Genomic DNA, 16,889 nt, shown 5'->3' on the forward strand with positions numbered 1-16,889 from the left:
ACCCAAGCGTATATATCATTCAGGCTGAAGCACTGCTCCCAAAGTACACTAAAAACAGCAGTGTAGAGTCCTTCTGCAGAGCCTTTTCCTACCACAGTGAAAGCCTCTGACAGTGGGGAAAGGCTTCAGCAGGGGAAAACAGTGAGGAATGGATCCAACAGCCGCACTGGGGTGCATGTCCTATAATGACTATGCCACTGTGACGTTCTGGGGATCATTCAGACCAGTAAGGGGTTCTGTCACCACCTGCCTTGTAACTTTGGATACCTCAGTGCTATGCTGCTATGGCTCAGAGCCTTGATATCTGTAGCCAACCCACGTGCATAAGATCTCAGCCTGGCTCTCACAGCCCAGTTATGCCTTACAGGGTGTCTCCAACAGTCCTGAGTATCCCCAAATCCATCTACCCCAAGTTCTAAACTACCAGATACTTAGACTTTTCTCCTGTAGTTCATCATCTCTGAAGGTGTGAAAACTTTGTTAACTGCTTTAATATCTCTAATTAGAGTCAATTTGTGGCACAGAGTTGCTTCTGGGTATTTGGCATTGGTATTTTGTCCAAGATTCCTGAAAAAGAGTTTTTCTAGTGTGCTGTTTAGCCACCACTGTTCAAGGACTGGTTATACAATGTAAAATAAATAAGTTGCACAGACTGCACTTCACTGATTTCTCCTCCAACAAGAAAGTCAACTTCAGGACCCTCATATCTGCTACTGCTTGGCAAAGTTGTTTGAGCATTGGCCTGCTAAACCCAGGATTGTGAGTTCAATCCTTGAGGGAGCCACTTAGGGATCTGGGGCAAAATCAGTACTTGGTCCTGCTAGTGAAGGCAGGGGTCTGGACATGATGACCTTTCGGGGTCCCTTCCAGTTCTGTAAAACCCGTAAGGAAACTCAGATAAATAGATTAAGGAGAAAATAACTGATCAAGTTACAAATGCCTCTAGGCCTGATCCTGACATTGCTGTAAATTAGGAGCATTTCCACTGCAACACTAGAGCTATGCTATTGTAAAACCTGTGGGAGACAAAAAGCTCAGGACCTCAGTCCTCACAAAAACACAGCCAGATCCAAAGCTCATTGAAGTAAATGGAAAGACTCCAATGGGCTTTGGACCAGGCTCTAAGGGGACTGACCTCCCAGCCAAAGGGGATTTAGTGTTTTCAATTCCTACATCTTTTTTCAGATTTCTGTCTCCCTTACTAGGAATCTTGACTACCTGTTAATACCCATAAATCACAAAGATGAGATAAAGAAAACCATTTTATCAAAGTATTTTACATAGTATGTTAACTTACCTTCACCCATTCACAAGTTCATATGAGTCATAGTTGGTGCTTTATTGTTATATCTTTCAATTAAAAAAAAGACAGAGAAGGAAAGTAACCCTAATTATCATTACAAGGACTATAGGCTGAACTAAAACTCCTACACAAAATATCCAGTAGAATTTGAAAACTGTGTAAGAGAAGGCCAAGACTGGGCTGTGATGACTGATGAATTACTATTCCCCCCTGAGCTTAAGTCTTTTAAGAACAGGGCTGAGCAGGAAATCTTAAATCCTGGAAAAATAGATGATTTACTTATTGAGTTAAAGCTCCATTATGAAACATACTATAGTGAAAATATGCTAAGTTTGAAATCTACTGCTTTCTCCTAGGGAGTGCGGACGTTTTCTGTCCTGGGTGAAAGAAGCAAAGCTCAGCAGGGCTCTTCTAAATGCTCTTTTTATATATATATATAAAAACGTGCGCGCACACACACACACAGCTACAGAAGAACTAAGTATACAGATCTCATCAGTGGAAACACGGCTCGTCAACTCCTGTTCTTATCTAGCAGTCACTTGCACTTCATAACAACTACACAGGTCCCCAAAATAACTGTATCTGCAACACTGGCAGCTGAAAAAATACAGAGTCTAATGCTCCTCATCTACTCAGGAGTAATTCCATGGATTTCAGCTGAGTTACTCCTGATTTACCCCAGTGTAACTGGAAGGATAATTAGACCCACAGTATCTGTTGGCTGCAGGAGCATGTCACACTGAACTAGAGAGTCAATGAAAACATGGACCCTATCAGTTTGAATTTTGGACCCAATGAACTCAAAGTGTATTCGTGTTTAAGTCAAAAGACAGTAGCCACCAGTTATTATACATCTTAACATCATTTTGCCTTCCCTAGAGATGCTATATTCTGTGTAGCTTCATTTCCTTACATTTTCCCTCTACTTTCCAAAATAAAGTTTTCTTTATTTTGGTGAAGATAATTTGGAGTGAAAGATTACAGTAGAGCAAGTGCACCCTTATTAGGGCAAGGGAAACACCAATCAGTACTCAGAGGAGTTTGAGTAGGGACAACAGCACCTGGCTGGATTCGCAGCTAAAGCCGTGGGCATGGGAATCTTATTCCCAAAAGGTGTTGCCAGGATGCTGGCTGCAGCCAACTGGAGGAAAGGGAAATCCCAGTGACCAAGGGGCAAGGCAACTTGTCAGGGTGGGGGGAAGGAGGAAGATGAGAAGGTAATCATAGCAAAGAAGAATTTCCAAAAGTGGCTCTACCGACATTGACAGCTTGGGTTGGAAGGGAACACCATACCATGCAAGGAAGTAGGGTTGAAGGAAGATCCTCCTGGAGGAGTACTTGTTGGAGGAGAAAGAGGAGTATGTTATATTGACTTTAATAATTGGTGAAGTGGTAGAATGGAAAATGTTGTTTGCTTATTCCCAAGTAAACCAATGAAAAGAGAAGAGAACAGCATTGCTGCTGTGATCTGTTAACAGTGACAAGTTAAAATGTATGTGTCATGCCCCTGTGTATCTCAAGACTGTAGGTTCTACTTAAGGGCAGACTGTTCAATAATAGGGAAGTTAACCCAGTGCCAGCTGGGGCTATAACTCCTTAGACTGACAGCTAACCACATGGCTTAACAACTCACTAGGCTTTTGCCAGCCTCAGTAAACAATTTAAACAGAACCCTTGGGATCCCCAGTACATCTTGACACCAAGTAAGTGAACCTCTGTGATACTGGGCCCTTTTACTTTAATGTCACAGAAAATCCAAGTTCCTCTGTTCCAAAGAGACCAGACACATACCACTGGTCAGATCCTCCTTAGATCTCCTCCTGTACCCTATCAGGCAACGCTCCGTCCGATCCTGTAATAAACATATGTAGTCTTTATTAATTGAATGAAAATGAAGGATATTTGCACAATGCTAAGAATACGAAAGACTCAGATAGGCAAAGTCTATTATCTTACCAAATTTCTGTTCAACATGAGAAGGTCTTATAGTTCAGCTTCTGAGGCTTATCTCAACTGTGGCACTGTGACACTTGGTACCTCAGAACAGCACCCTGTAACCCCCACATTCACCACTTGTAAATGTTTATATTTTGTACAAAGTATGCCTTTTAAGGTGTCCTATGAAAAGTCATGATTTGCTGAAACTCATTGTTCTGTCAAAATATGTATAGCATCATTGTATATCAATTTATGAGATTTTGGTGTATGGTTGTTATTGAAATAGAGTATGTTGAGAGTCTGGGGGATTCCCACAGCTACCTCTCCAGTGACAACAAAGGGGGTGACTCATACCCAGACTCGTGTTAAGTGACTATCACCAGCCATTGACCACCAGGGGAATTGTACACAAGAGATTTACAATTCATTAAGAGACAGCTGCTCAAGTTCTACACTATGAAGATTGCTCAACTCCATAACTCAGCAAGGTATCAGGATATGTGATGCTTGACTCCATGTTTGAGTCAATATTTATCCAGGCACATAAACTGAGTCTAAAATAAGGGACAGTGACATCGTGAGTCCACCTCTGTCCTTCCCCACCTACTCTGAAGGCAACAAGAACATTTGGAAGAAAAGACTTAGAACTGGGGAGACTGGTCCCAGGCTGAGCAGGGAATTTAGCCTGTCTATTAAGAATTGTGAACTGCTTACAATGCCTAGTGAGGTGAGAAAAACTGCTTGATTCAAATCTTGCTTAGTCTGATAAAGTTTAGGATTTAAACTGTGATTTTACCTTTTATTTCTCATGGAACCAACTCTGACCTCTATGCCTAACACTTATAATCACTTAAGATCTTTCTGTAGTTCATAAACTTATTTTAATGTTTTATCTTTACCCATAAGTTTGTCTAAAGTGCTTAGGGAATCTGCTCACATTACAAAGGCTGGGGCATGTCCACTATCCTTAGATGAAGTGGCAAACTAATTAATGAGCTTACATTGATCAAGAAAGTCTTGAGCAGTGTAAGATTGTACATTTCTAGTGTGCAAGGCTGGGGCTGGGCAGATTTGCTGGTGTCTCCCTGTGTATAGTTCACGAGAGGCTGTGAGAGCCTGCATGTAACTTTGGGTGTGTCTTCATGTGCTAATGGCTATGTGAGAGCAAAGCCTGAAGGGGTTGCTGGTCACTAGCAGAGCAGTGTGAGAGGTACCCTGATCCAGAGAGTAAAATGGGACAGAGTGGTCCCACAGTCCAAGCTGTACCTGGGGGATGTCTCAGGTATCTAGACATCCTTCACCCTGAAGACAAAGCCCTTACCTTTTAAGATCTAGTCTGGTAAAAAGAATCTTGTTTCCTTCTGCTAGGCAGCTTTTATCCATAATCCTGCCATGTGACCATTCTGACTCTAGGGTTCATAGGGGACTGGCGGGAGGTCCATGAGCCAATTCTTTGGTGAAGTAATCCTGTGTGGGTGTTTCCCTGTCTACACTGTCCTGTAAGCTGGTTCTACCTGCTGTGTTGAGAATCAAGGCATTTCCTCTGGGCATGAGGCTTTTTAATGGGTATTAACTGACTATACTCTCCCCAAAGGGGTGTCGCCATTTCTATGGGCAAAACTTAGCAATGGCTCATTATTATGGGGTCTGTGCCAGCCATGTGACAGTTATGTAACACACAAATACAGATATTACTCTTAACATGAGAAATGGAGAGATTAGCACACAAGTATTACAGTCATTCATTCACCAGCATTTAGGAAAATCCAAACACTACGCATTGTACTGCAATTTTAACAACTTTATAACGTTCTAGCAGCATTAAGCCTGACAGACTCTTAGTTGATACATAGGCCTAGACTCAGTTTGCCTAAGTCCACAAAGTCACAAGTTTGTAAAGGTGGGATTCTCTCTTTGCACTCCATTTACAATTTATCTTGGACTGATTTTGAATAAGATACACAGCACTGAAAAAAAAAGGAGATTTGAATGTAACAGACAAAGACCAAGTTTGAGATCTGATCCTGCTCCCACTGACTTCAATTAGAGCAAGAGAAAGCACACAGAGATGAAAAATGCTACTCTTATGTCTATTAATTTTGTTAATGTGTTTGCAAAAGGACTTACATGCTTAAACATTACACTGTAGAAAACAAAAATAAATATCTATAATACAAAGACTTATGCTTCCTTCCCAAAGCTGACTCAATTGGTCAAAATTGAAATTGCCGTTGGTATCTGCCCACCATAGGTAATCATTTAACCTATGAGATTGCCCTACATCTATCAACCCGTCTCTTCAGTAAAAGCCTAGGAATATAGATGTCTAGCACTCCTGAGAGGTTTTTGGATTAAGGTTTTATAAATGATAGATGATAAAAGATACAATGCTCCTGAGGGTCATTTAGACATAGAGCTTTAAATACAAAGAACCCTAGGCTATGTGCTTACTTAGCATCATTAATAATAATAAATCTTTATTACAGGAGTGCCTACAGACCAACCAAGAACAAGGCATCATTGTGGTAGTCACTGTACAAGCACAGAGTAATAGATGGCTCCTGCCCTGAAGAGCTTACAGACAAATATCGTACTTGTTCATGTGACTGTATGTTTACCTTGTTATTTTTTGTAAGATGTTTGAGGAAAATGAAATTCCTGCTAGAGAATCCTACGTATGGAATCCCAGCAAGAATTTAAAAGGATTGTTGGGAAATATTGTTATGGTTGTATTGAGGCCTAAAGTTAAAGTGTTCCATCTTTGCTTCACTTAGACTGACTCCTGTTTGTTTGACAAATTGCACTCGGACTACTCTGACTGATCTGCAGTTCAAACAAGGGTTAATTTTAGTGTAAAAAGCCTGTGTGAAGAGGCTTTAATTAATGTCTGTTAGAAACCATAGTCCTCAACCAACATGGTGCTGAGCACCTGCAGTTCCCATTGACTTTAGCTGAAGATACTTTGTGGGTGCACTTCTTAGGGTCAGGCCCATTTCCACAAACTCTATTAGTGCGTAATTGGATTGTTCAAAGGAGCTCATAACTGTCAGTGCTTTATCTCATTCCTTTGTTATCTTTCTTTCATCTAAAAACCAGTTAAATACAGGGCACAAGCAACAGCGAACAATTCTGTTGGGACTTGCTTGTTCATGGTCTGCCAGTGGAAGTAATCAATACTCTACTTATGTTACACTCCATTTATGATCACAACTTTGCGTGAAATGCAGAGTGCACATTTTATGTCTCTCTACAGTATGCATGTATGTTGTTTACAAGGCTTGGAAGAAAGGTTGGTCTTTGGAGGTTTCTTCATGTTTGATGTCTTCTCAATGTTATTTTTTGTTATTTCCGTATGCCTTAGAAAATATCAGGGCTACAGGGTGATATTTTAAAGGTTCTTCTCTGTTACAGGTATATGTTTCAAAAGTGAAATCTCAGAGAAAACCTTTGGGAGTGGTTGGAGCCAGAATCATTTAAATGCTGTGATTTTGTGGCATTAGATTTTCTAAGAAAACTGTTTGAACTAAGCACAAATTGTTAGTATCTGCCTATTTTATTTCTCCAGAAGCATTTCCCAGGGACTGTCCTCTCTGTGTGTTCATGCAAGTTGTATGTCTTCTGTGGCTTAAACCCATGAGCGGCAGGTACCGAAGGCAGGGGGAGGCTTCACCCCCAGACCACTTTCTGTTTCCCAGTGCTGCGCTGCGGAGGGCTCTTCCCCCCATGTCCAGGTCCCAGGCTCAGGCTAGGGATAATAGGGGCCAGCCTGCGCTCTGGGGCTGGGGGAGAGGAATCAGGGTGCCTGCCTGGCACACAGGGGGTGAGAGGCAGGGTGGCCAGGGAGACTCTGGGCTTCAGTGGGAGGGATGGGGCCTCAGGCAGAAGGGGCGGCCTGGGCCAGGGGCTAGTCTCCCCAAACCAGGGTTCACCCGCAGCCCATGCTTAAACCTTCGCAGTGAAACTGAAAGTAGAGCTCCATGGCGCTCTATATTTAAAGAGAAATCAATCCCAGTGCACTAGAAAACAGATTACTCTCAACTGAGAGTATATATGTATGTTGTTCTGGACTCCCTAACCTGTTAAACTTGGAAGAGGAAGATCTACTATGAGTTTCAGCCAGATATAAAATGAATGAGCTGGGTTCTGATGACATGGTAGTACTGGAAATTTTCACTGTCAAAATGTTATTTCCAATAGGCTAAACCTTGAGAAAGGCATGATTCCTCTGAAGAATTTATATAAACTAACAATACCTCCATTCCACATAGATGAGTTATTTGGCTAATTTTACAGGAGCTGTCTGAGCATTGCTGAGACAAAAGGCGACACAGTGCGACATAATGGAGAAGGGGTCATTCAAATAATATTGCAGGCATTCTTTAGATTCTTATGAAAAGGGCCTAATAGCAGCAGACATCTTCTGTCTGTGCATATCCAGAGAACAGGTAGCTGTAGGGTTTATGGCAGTGTAGTATTACCCATATTGCTCATCAAGGAGTCTCCAGCCTGAGCCAGAGGGAATTCACAAGGTTATTCTTTGTCCATTGTCCATTTTATCCTGGGCCTGCACTGAGATTGCCAAAGGGGCTAGTTAGTTAAAAGCATGAGATTGGGAGCCAAAACCCCCTGTATTTTACTCCCATCTCTGCTACACCCTGGCCTTTGGCTTTGTATTTATAAATCCTATTGTGAACGTTATTTAGTTCTGCCTCACATCACCCTATGAAGTAGATAAATATAATTACCCTAATTTTAGAAATGCAGAAACTGGAAAACTGAGAGGTTAAATCATTTGCCTGAGGTCATACAACAAGTAAATACCAGCACAAGTATAGCATGCAAGTGTCCTGATGGCCAGACTCATGCCTAACTCACTAGACCACAGTGTTTACTCAGGCTTATCACACACCTTCTAAGCCAGAATCTCAGCTGGTGTAAATTGACTCTAATGGAGTGATGCCAGTTTACACAAGCTGAGGATCTTGCCATTTGTGGCTCAGTTCCCCATCATAATGTGTACTTAGCCATTACACAGTGGTGCTGAGGGGAATGATGTTCTAAAACCAGTTTCCTGCAGTCCACCAGCAAGAGCTCTGTGGACTAATGGTGACCCACAGACCACAGTTGTACTAGACAAACATGCAGCTTGTCCAGGAGGGGTCTCACACACACACACACATACACACACACACACACACACACACCCCACACACAAATGGACACAGACTCCTTCCACCTAAGGTTAGATGTTCACAAGCGCACATTTTCAAGAAAAAAAATTGCTTCTCAGTTTTTTGCATACTGCAGTACAAAAACTGTCCATTTTCCTGAAATGTTGTAAAACCAAAAACTTATGGAGCTTAAAAATCACATGAAATGAAATGGCAGAATGTTTCCAGCATTTTTTTGTAAAACCGTTTTGGAGGTCAATTTTACTCATTTCTGATATCAAACATTTAGGTTGGCCTTTCAGAAATGTCTCTGAATAAGCCACTCCTTGTACTAACAACTTATCTGAATTTGAACCAGTGGCCTGACGTCACCCTGAGATATTGAGTTTCTTCCCACCAGCACCAAACATTGATTAGACAGTTGTATTTTCCATCTGTTTATCTAGGTACGTATATGGCCCTTGATCCAGACCAATCAATGGAAGTTAGGAGCCTAAATATCATTGCGGGTCTGGGCCCTTATCACTAAAGAATCTGATACACAACTACATACTTTAAGTCCAAATGGCTTTTCATATAGATTAAGTCAAAACCAGAAAAAGCAAATTTAAAGACTCCAGGGTGTTGTTTATACTAGGGCTTTTGACAGAAAATTTCTACTATTGATAACAACTGAATCAGTGATAGTGATTCTGGGAGCCATCGTGTAATGGCTCTTCCTCTCCATTCCATTTATAGCATTGTGTCATTGAAACCCATCCAGAGTAAGTCTATTCAACACAGCGCTGATAAAAGCTGCAGTCTTAGGAGCCTTGCTACCTTAGGGCTCCCAGCATTGCTAAATGCGGGTGCAGCTGGCTCATGGGAGAGCCGAGCACGTCTCTCTTCTGTTAGTCCACACCTGAACTGAACACAAAATGACAGCTGCCTCCAGCAGACTCTTAGAAATTTAAAGCTGCAGTACGCAGAAAAACAAAATCATAAGTTCCATAGACTATAGTTATAAAGTTCTGCGTAGATGAGTTACAAAAATAAAATGTAGTACATGACAGCAACCTACTAAATTAAAAAAAAAAAAGGAAGGAGAAGAATGATGAGAACATTTCTCTTAAAAAAATAAACTGTACTTCCCAATGTGTTTATTCCAGGAACACATTTATTGTGAATATGCAACTGTTCTTGCTCTTGCTCAGAGAACTGTATAGATCAGTGCTATGCTGTCATTTTGACTAAGAGACAGCCGCTACTGCAGCAGAGTGATGGCTGAAAAGCTGCATGACGACTGAGTCCAGTAGCAGTCTTGCTTTATTTCAGCTAATGAGAAACCTGCACTCTCATAATAATATAGTTCATTCCATTTTGTTGAAGTGCTGTCTTCTAATTGGTCGTTTAATGGTTTGTTTGTTTGTTTGTTTGTTTTTATTAAATCAGGAAATACCGGTCAGCGTTCCAGCAAGCTGATATTGAGGCAATAATTGTCACGTATAAACTAAGAGTTGCTTACGCTCAACACAAATGCTGGAGAGGAAAAAAAATTAATGGTCTTATCAGGTAAAAACAGGTGCTGTGGTCACATCAAGGTCACTGGCTTTGAAACAGTGGAATGTTTCCAGCAAGGTGCTGGAGTGTTGTAGAGATAATGTGCTCAGCTTCCTGGGGATAGGAACACAATGTGTTTTACAAAAACTAACTGATGTAAAGGGCAGAGCACAGTGGACGGGGAGAAAGATGATTGACTTATCTGTCTTTTGGACTAATATGTAAACAATGGGTCTAATTCCCCACTCCCTTGCCTAATGTGCAACCAGAACAACTGACTATTGCAGAGGTGTAAATGACTATACAAGGTGCAGGGCAGACATGAATCAGGCCCAATGACTGCAGGGTTAAGTCTATGCCACTTTGTTCTTGCGTAACAGTGCAGTTATGGTGACTAAGTAAAAATGGCATCTTTTTACTCAGCAGAACTGTTCCCTGAGTGCATTCTGAGTCACACCTACTTGCTTTCATGACAAAAATACATTTTAATTATCTTTTATTCTTGGTACCACTGCAGAACGACCAAATCTATAGGAAAGAGCTGAATTCTTTTCTGGCTCACACATCAACAGAATGTAAACTAAGTTCCAACTGCCCAATTCTGCCCTCAGTTATACCTGTATAATTCTACTGAAAGCATTAGCGTCAAACAGGTCTGAATTTTAGCTTCCTAAATCTTTATTACTGATGATGAAGCTTGAGCAATAAAGAACAGTTTGTCCTGTCAAAGGAAAACAACAATTCTTTGCTTGTAAACTTAAATAAAGTCTGACCTAGAAGTCACTGACCTACAGTTATCATGGCAGCTCACGGTCATGTTGATAGTCACTTTTCAGAGCAGAACTTCATCTTAAGGAATGGATGAAAATCACAGACAGTTTTATCCGAGTCCAGCTGAAGTAAGTGAAAAGATTCTCATTGACTTCAAGAGGACTAGAATCAGACCTATGATTCCTAGCAACATAATAGGCTTAGAATCCCAAACCACTGTCTTAGAGATGAGAGGCACTGGCGGTGGTAATCAAGGTATAAAAAATTAATATGGTAGACTGGTGCTGTCTTTTCCTGAAAACTAAGGTGCTGCATTAATATAGCTCATTCAGATGAATTTTTCTAAAATAAAAATAAAAAAAGTGAGTATTACAGTATGCCCCATTCATGTGGAATACAAGCTGGAGTTAAAATTGTATCAATTATATCATTATTAAAAAACATTTCTGTATTAAAATCCATTTACTGATTAGAAATCCTAAAAACTGCTGGCACCATGTGCACACGGACCTGCTGCCTTTGTGTGCATCAGTCAATTTCATGCCTATTAAGTTCTGAACCATGGGGATGGTAACGTACTGGTAAGCATTTTTTCCCCTGTACTGTCGCATTGCAAAGTTGGCTCAAAAACACACAGAGCAATAAATATAAAAAAAACACGTAGCAGAAAAATATAACATTATTGGAAATAAAATTGTAGCATTTCCTAAAATTGACAGGTGGACACTCATTCTGGTAAAATAAGCAAATACATATTTAGACAGTATTTACTGACCCTAAAAACGATAAATATTTATCATGATGTGGTATAACCTTATTATAGCTATTCATTCAAATCCTGCCCGAAGATTCTCTGCTTCTACAATGCCACAAGAAGCATGTCAATTCAAGTGCAATTTATATTTTATAAACATACACACTCTCTCTCTCTAGATGTATACATATAAAAACATACCTTTAATCACCTTGCCTGTCTGCTGCTCACTAGTCCATTTCCCTGATACTTATTCTAACATTGCAGCGATGAGTGTGATGCAAAACCATAAACTAAATAAAGCATTATAACGTCACTGCTGGAGCATCTAGAAGAGAGAGATGGACTGAGAGAGATTGTTGGAGAGTTTTGTATTTAAACAAGGGTTATTACACTATATTGTAAAATAGCTTATAAAAATACTTCTATTTAAAATCCTTCCTTGTATATCTACATTCCTCTTTTTGAGCACATCAAGGGCCAAACAGAGCCCTTTGCTCACACTGGTGAGCCCTCTTACTTCCATTAGTAGTTCCATCAACTCCAGAAGGCCTACTCATGGGACTATTAACAACAATAATTTTCTTTACTGTTGGTAGTATTTATTATGGTAGTATCTAAAAGCCAACAACGACTGGCGTCCCATTGTGCCCTCAGAGTAACTCTCACTAACCATTCACAATCTAGTACTAAACATCACCATCTGTCTGTTAGCCCATTACCAAACCAAAATGCTCAGACACTGAGCTCTCTCATTCTGCTGTCAGACTTTACCCCACCATCAACTGGAAGCCACCAGCAGTAGGCTCTGAAGTGACAAATTCATCTTGGGGTGCTATAGTAATGTAACACATGTGACTTCAGAGCAGTTTTTATGATTTACTGCAGTATGTGCAGAAAATGAGACCCTAAGTGTTTTTGACAGTTTATACACAGCAGGAACAACTTCACATGTCAACTTGTAGAAGAGTGGACTGAAAAAAAAAAAGGGTACAGTTTACATTTAAATAGCTGACAGCAATGGAAGGTGCCATTTCCTTTTTAGCCACAGATTGGGTACAATCGGGTAATTACAGTGAAAGCTTTTTCATGCTAAGTGGGCTAAGCACTTCATAACCTATCAGGAAACCTTCCTAAATCTAGTGCTAGGAGCTACCATTTCCTTATTCTCATATTTCTGCTAAAACATTTTTTCCATAATCCTTTAATTCACAAAAACAGTGCCTGAGGGACAGTACTTGGAGAACAAAGTCAGCAGCAAGAGCACAAACTTCCACCACCATGCTACAACAATTTGACTTATTCAAACCACTACGAAGTGTGGGAGAGTAAGTTAGTATTTTGGCTCTTTGCCTCCTTTGCTTTCCCATCAGTGTCAACTGTGATGCACACATCTGTCCGCTGAGAACCACCATATTCACTTCACATATAGTAGGCCAAAAAAATAACCAGATTATAATTTTTCCACTGCTGACAGGGGTGGGATTTTAATCCAAGATTTAAGTTACATATTATGTCTCATTGCTAGGTCCTGTAAAGGGGAATGCTCACCACCAGTGCCAGTAGGGGTCTGGCAGGGGTGCAGCCGGTTGTCTCCCTCCCTGACATCCCCCTTTTTAGTTATAGTTCTGCCTTGTGGGGGGGTCTGTCTCTTCTTTTGTGGCTCAGCCCCCACCACCCAAGTCACACCTCCCTGTCTGATCACAGAGAAGTCTTTCAGTGCCTGCGAGGGCTTCAGGGTTTTTACCTTACTTCAGAGACTTTGGGGTTTGGGCCCTGGAACAGTCAGGGTCTTTCCCAACTGGATTCTCCCAAGGCAAAAGCTCCTGTGGTTGTCACATCTTTTGGAGTAGGTATGGGAGCCCAGCTGTAGTTCACTGGGCAGTGACAAAGGCGCTTTGTGACAGATGGCTAGAGACAGTGGTTTTTAATATGTTTTAAATAGAATGATTACAATGCATCCCAGTATGCTCACACTATTATTTACAAAGTTTCTGAATACACATAGCACAATTATTCAGATATTGGTTTCTCACCATAGGTCCTCTGTTTAACACCACTTTGTAACCAGTTCAAGTTTGCAATGGACATGGTTAAAAAAAAAAGATTGTCAGTTTCTTAAATTGTCTTACTTGGGATTTCAAACCCCCTCAAACCAGCGTTATTAAAATGTTGCATTAAAAAGATGACGTAACCTGGACATCCCCTAAAACAAAAAAAATGAAAACAGCAACTGAATCTTTAAAGCAGGGGTGGCCAACTTGTGGCTCCGGAGCTGCATGTGGTTCCTTGCATAGGTGCTGACTCCAGGGGGAGCTACAGGCACCAACTTTCCAATGTGCTGGTGGATGCTCACTGCTCAATCCCCTGCTCTGCCCCAGGCCCTGCCTCCACTTGACCCCTTCCCCTGAGCCTGCCATGCCCTCACTCCTCCCCCACAGAGCCTCCTGTGCATGCAAAACAGCTGATTGCAGCAGGCACTGACTGGCAGGGCTGCTGGTGGGTGGGAGGCGCTGAGGGGTGGGAGCTGATGGGGAGCTGCTGACGTATTACTGTGGCTCTTTGGCAATGTACATTGGTAAATTCTGGCTCCTTCACAGACTCAGGTTGGCCACCCTGCTTTAAAGCATCATGAACAAAAGGCTGTAACCCATCTATCATCCACAGGTGGATTCATGCAATATTGCTTCAATTAGACTTATCTATACATCAGCGCAGGACTGAGAACTGCTGATACACTGCAGATGAGGACAGTCTCTGGGCTCCAGCCTTTCTTAAAAAAATGATGATCACACAATATAGATTACTTGGCTTATATGTATATTAAGCTACAACGCGAGCATTTACATTTGCAACATTAAATTTTTGCTTTCTTAGGCTCAAGAGAGTTTGCTGCATCTAGTAGGCTTTATTTGCCTTGTTTCCTGTGCAGTCATTTTAAAGCATGAAGAGATAATATGATTACTGCACAAATGGTTCCCAATTTTATCTCACAGATAATAAGAAACAGTTACTTACCTTACAGTAACATTAGTTCTTTGATATGTGTTGTGCATATATATTCAATTGTTGGCGCTCATGTCTCCTATGCACGCGAGTTCGGATTTTTTTTTGCCAGTTGTTTGTTGGGGTAGGTGGCTGTGCCAGCACTTGGTGTTCTTGTGCCTTCAACCGAGGGCATAAAGGGAGGGGCTAACTCAACTGCTCCTTTGTTACTTCACCAATACAGAATACAGGTGTTGTCAGACTCCTGTTATCAAGAAAGGAGGACAGGTCATGGAATATATAAGGACAATACATCTTTTAGAACCACAGTTACTGTAAAGTAATTGTTGTTTCTTCTTTGAGTGCTTGGCTATGTATATTCCATGGTTGGTGACACACAAGTAGTGACTAAATAACAGGAGGTGGGAAAGATGAAACAATGATTGCAAGACAGCTCTGCCAAAATGGGCATCAGATCTTGATGGTTATACTATGAAATAATGCTGCAAAAACATAAGCACAAAACCCCAGAAAGCTGCCTACATATCTCTAATACGGAAGCATTTCTCAAAGAAGCTATAGAAGCTACTCAAGCTCTCATGGAGTGGGCTGTCACTGGGTCTAAGTTGGCAATTTCATAGCACAACTTAAAGCCTGCAGAAATCCAGTTAGAAAGTCTCCATGTTGATATGATCTGACTTTCATCCTGTCCCCATCAACTACAGATAATCTGGGAATGTCGTAACTGGCTTAGTCTTATTCAGGTAGAAGGAAAGTGCATGCAGAATATCTAGGGTGTACTTTTAGCCCCACTCCCTTTGATGGAATGTGGCTTTAGAAAGAAAACAGGCAGAAGTATTACATGTTCAAGATGGAAATCAGACTACTTTAGGTAGGAACCTTCTGTGAGGTCTCACGATTACTCTATCTTTATGAAAAACCATGTATGCAGATCCTGCCATGCAAACTTATATTGCTCCTACCTTTCTGGCAGGTGTTATTGCTATTTAAAAGGATATTTTGATGGATAGTTGAAAGAAGGAATACACAGCGTGTGGCTCAAAAGATGGACCTATTAAACCCGTCAATACAATATTGAGATCCCAAGGAGAGGGAGGTTCTCTGACTGTGGGTTATACCTGCACAAGGCCTTTCAGGAAACTAGCTACTGCAGAGCATGGAAAGAGTAGGATACTGCTGAACGGGAGGGTTAAAAGCAGAGATGGCTACTAGGTGGACCCACAGGGAGCTCATTAGATAGTCCAGAGTTCTAAGGATAGAAGGTAATCCAGTGTACCTGGTATCTAAGTTTGAAACAGAGACAACTGGTGATGGTGTGCCCAGATAGCGAAACTCTTCTACTTGGCAGAATAAGAAAGCCTTGTAGACTGAGAATGCTGAATGTTCTATACTTCATCAGAACAGATCCTCTCTACTGATGTTAACCAGCTAGCATCCATGCTGGGAGATGCATGGAAAGTGAATCTGAATGGAGGATCTGTCCATCTCTTTGAGGTATCATATCTGGCTAAAGAGGCAACTGGATTGGAGTTTGGCTGGAGAGATTCATCAGATCCAAGAACCGAACCTGCCTGGACTAGGCTTGAGCTACCATGATCATCCTGGCAGAATCCTGAGTTTCTTGAGAAACTTGGCATCAATGGAATCGGAGGGTAAGCATATATTAGATCTGGGGAACAGGGGATAAGGAAAGTGTCAGGACAGAGATCCCTGATTCTGCCCTCCTCTAGAGCAGAACTTATGGAACTTCTAGTTCTCTTTGGTGCCAAAGATGTCTATGGTTGGATGGGCCCCATCTGAGGAGTACGTCTTACCAAAATAAAAGGTATCCTTTACTGACCACTCACGGTTGTTCGCAAACCGTCTGCTGAGGTGATTCACCAGCACATTTTGCAATACTGGCAGTTGTAGAGCTATTGAAGTAATTTTGTGACTGATACAGTAGTTCCACAGATGCACAGCTCTTGACACACAGGGGAGGTTCTTGCTTCCACTTGCTTATTTATATAAAACAAGGCTGTAGTGATATCCATCATGATCTGACTTACCAGGCTTTTCAGAACTAAAAGGAAAACTGTGCCCAGATGATGAATACCCATTAGCTCCAAGACATGTATGTGAACTGAGGTTTCTTGAAAAATCCATAAATCATGTGTTTGAAGATTGTCAAGGGGCTTCTTCTACCAGAGTGGAGGCATCTGTCACAGAGTCTTTGATGGAAATAGTGGAGAGCCGGGTACTCCGTTGCCAACTTTTAGAGGGGCTTTCCACCAGGACTACAGTTCTGGGAGGACCTGCATATCCAGGTGAGGTTTAGACTGATATATAGATTTTAATTATCCTTATGTACAGTGAAGGTGAAACCTGACATACTGAATTATGTATTTATAGGAGGCCATGTGCT

The sequence above is a fragment of the Gopherus evgoodei genome, chromosome 5 (genome assembly GCF_007399415.2).
Source record: "Gopherus evgoodei ecotype Sinaloan lineage chromosome 5, rGopEvg1_v1.p, whole genome shotgun sequence".
Taxonomy (NCBI): domain Eukaryota; kingdom Metazoa; phylum Chordata; order Testudines; family Testudinidae; genus Gopherus; species Gopherus evgoodei.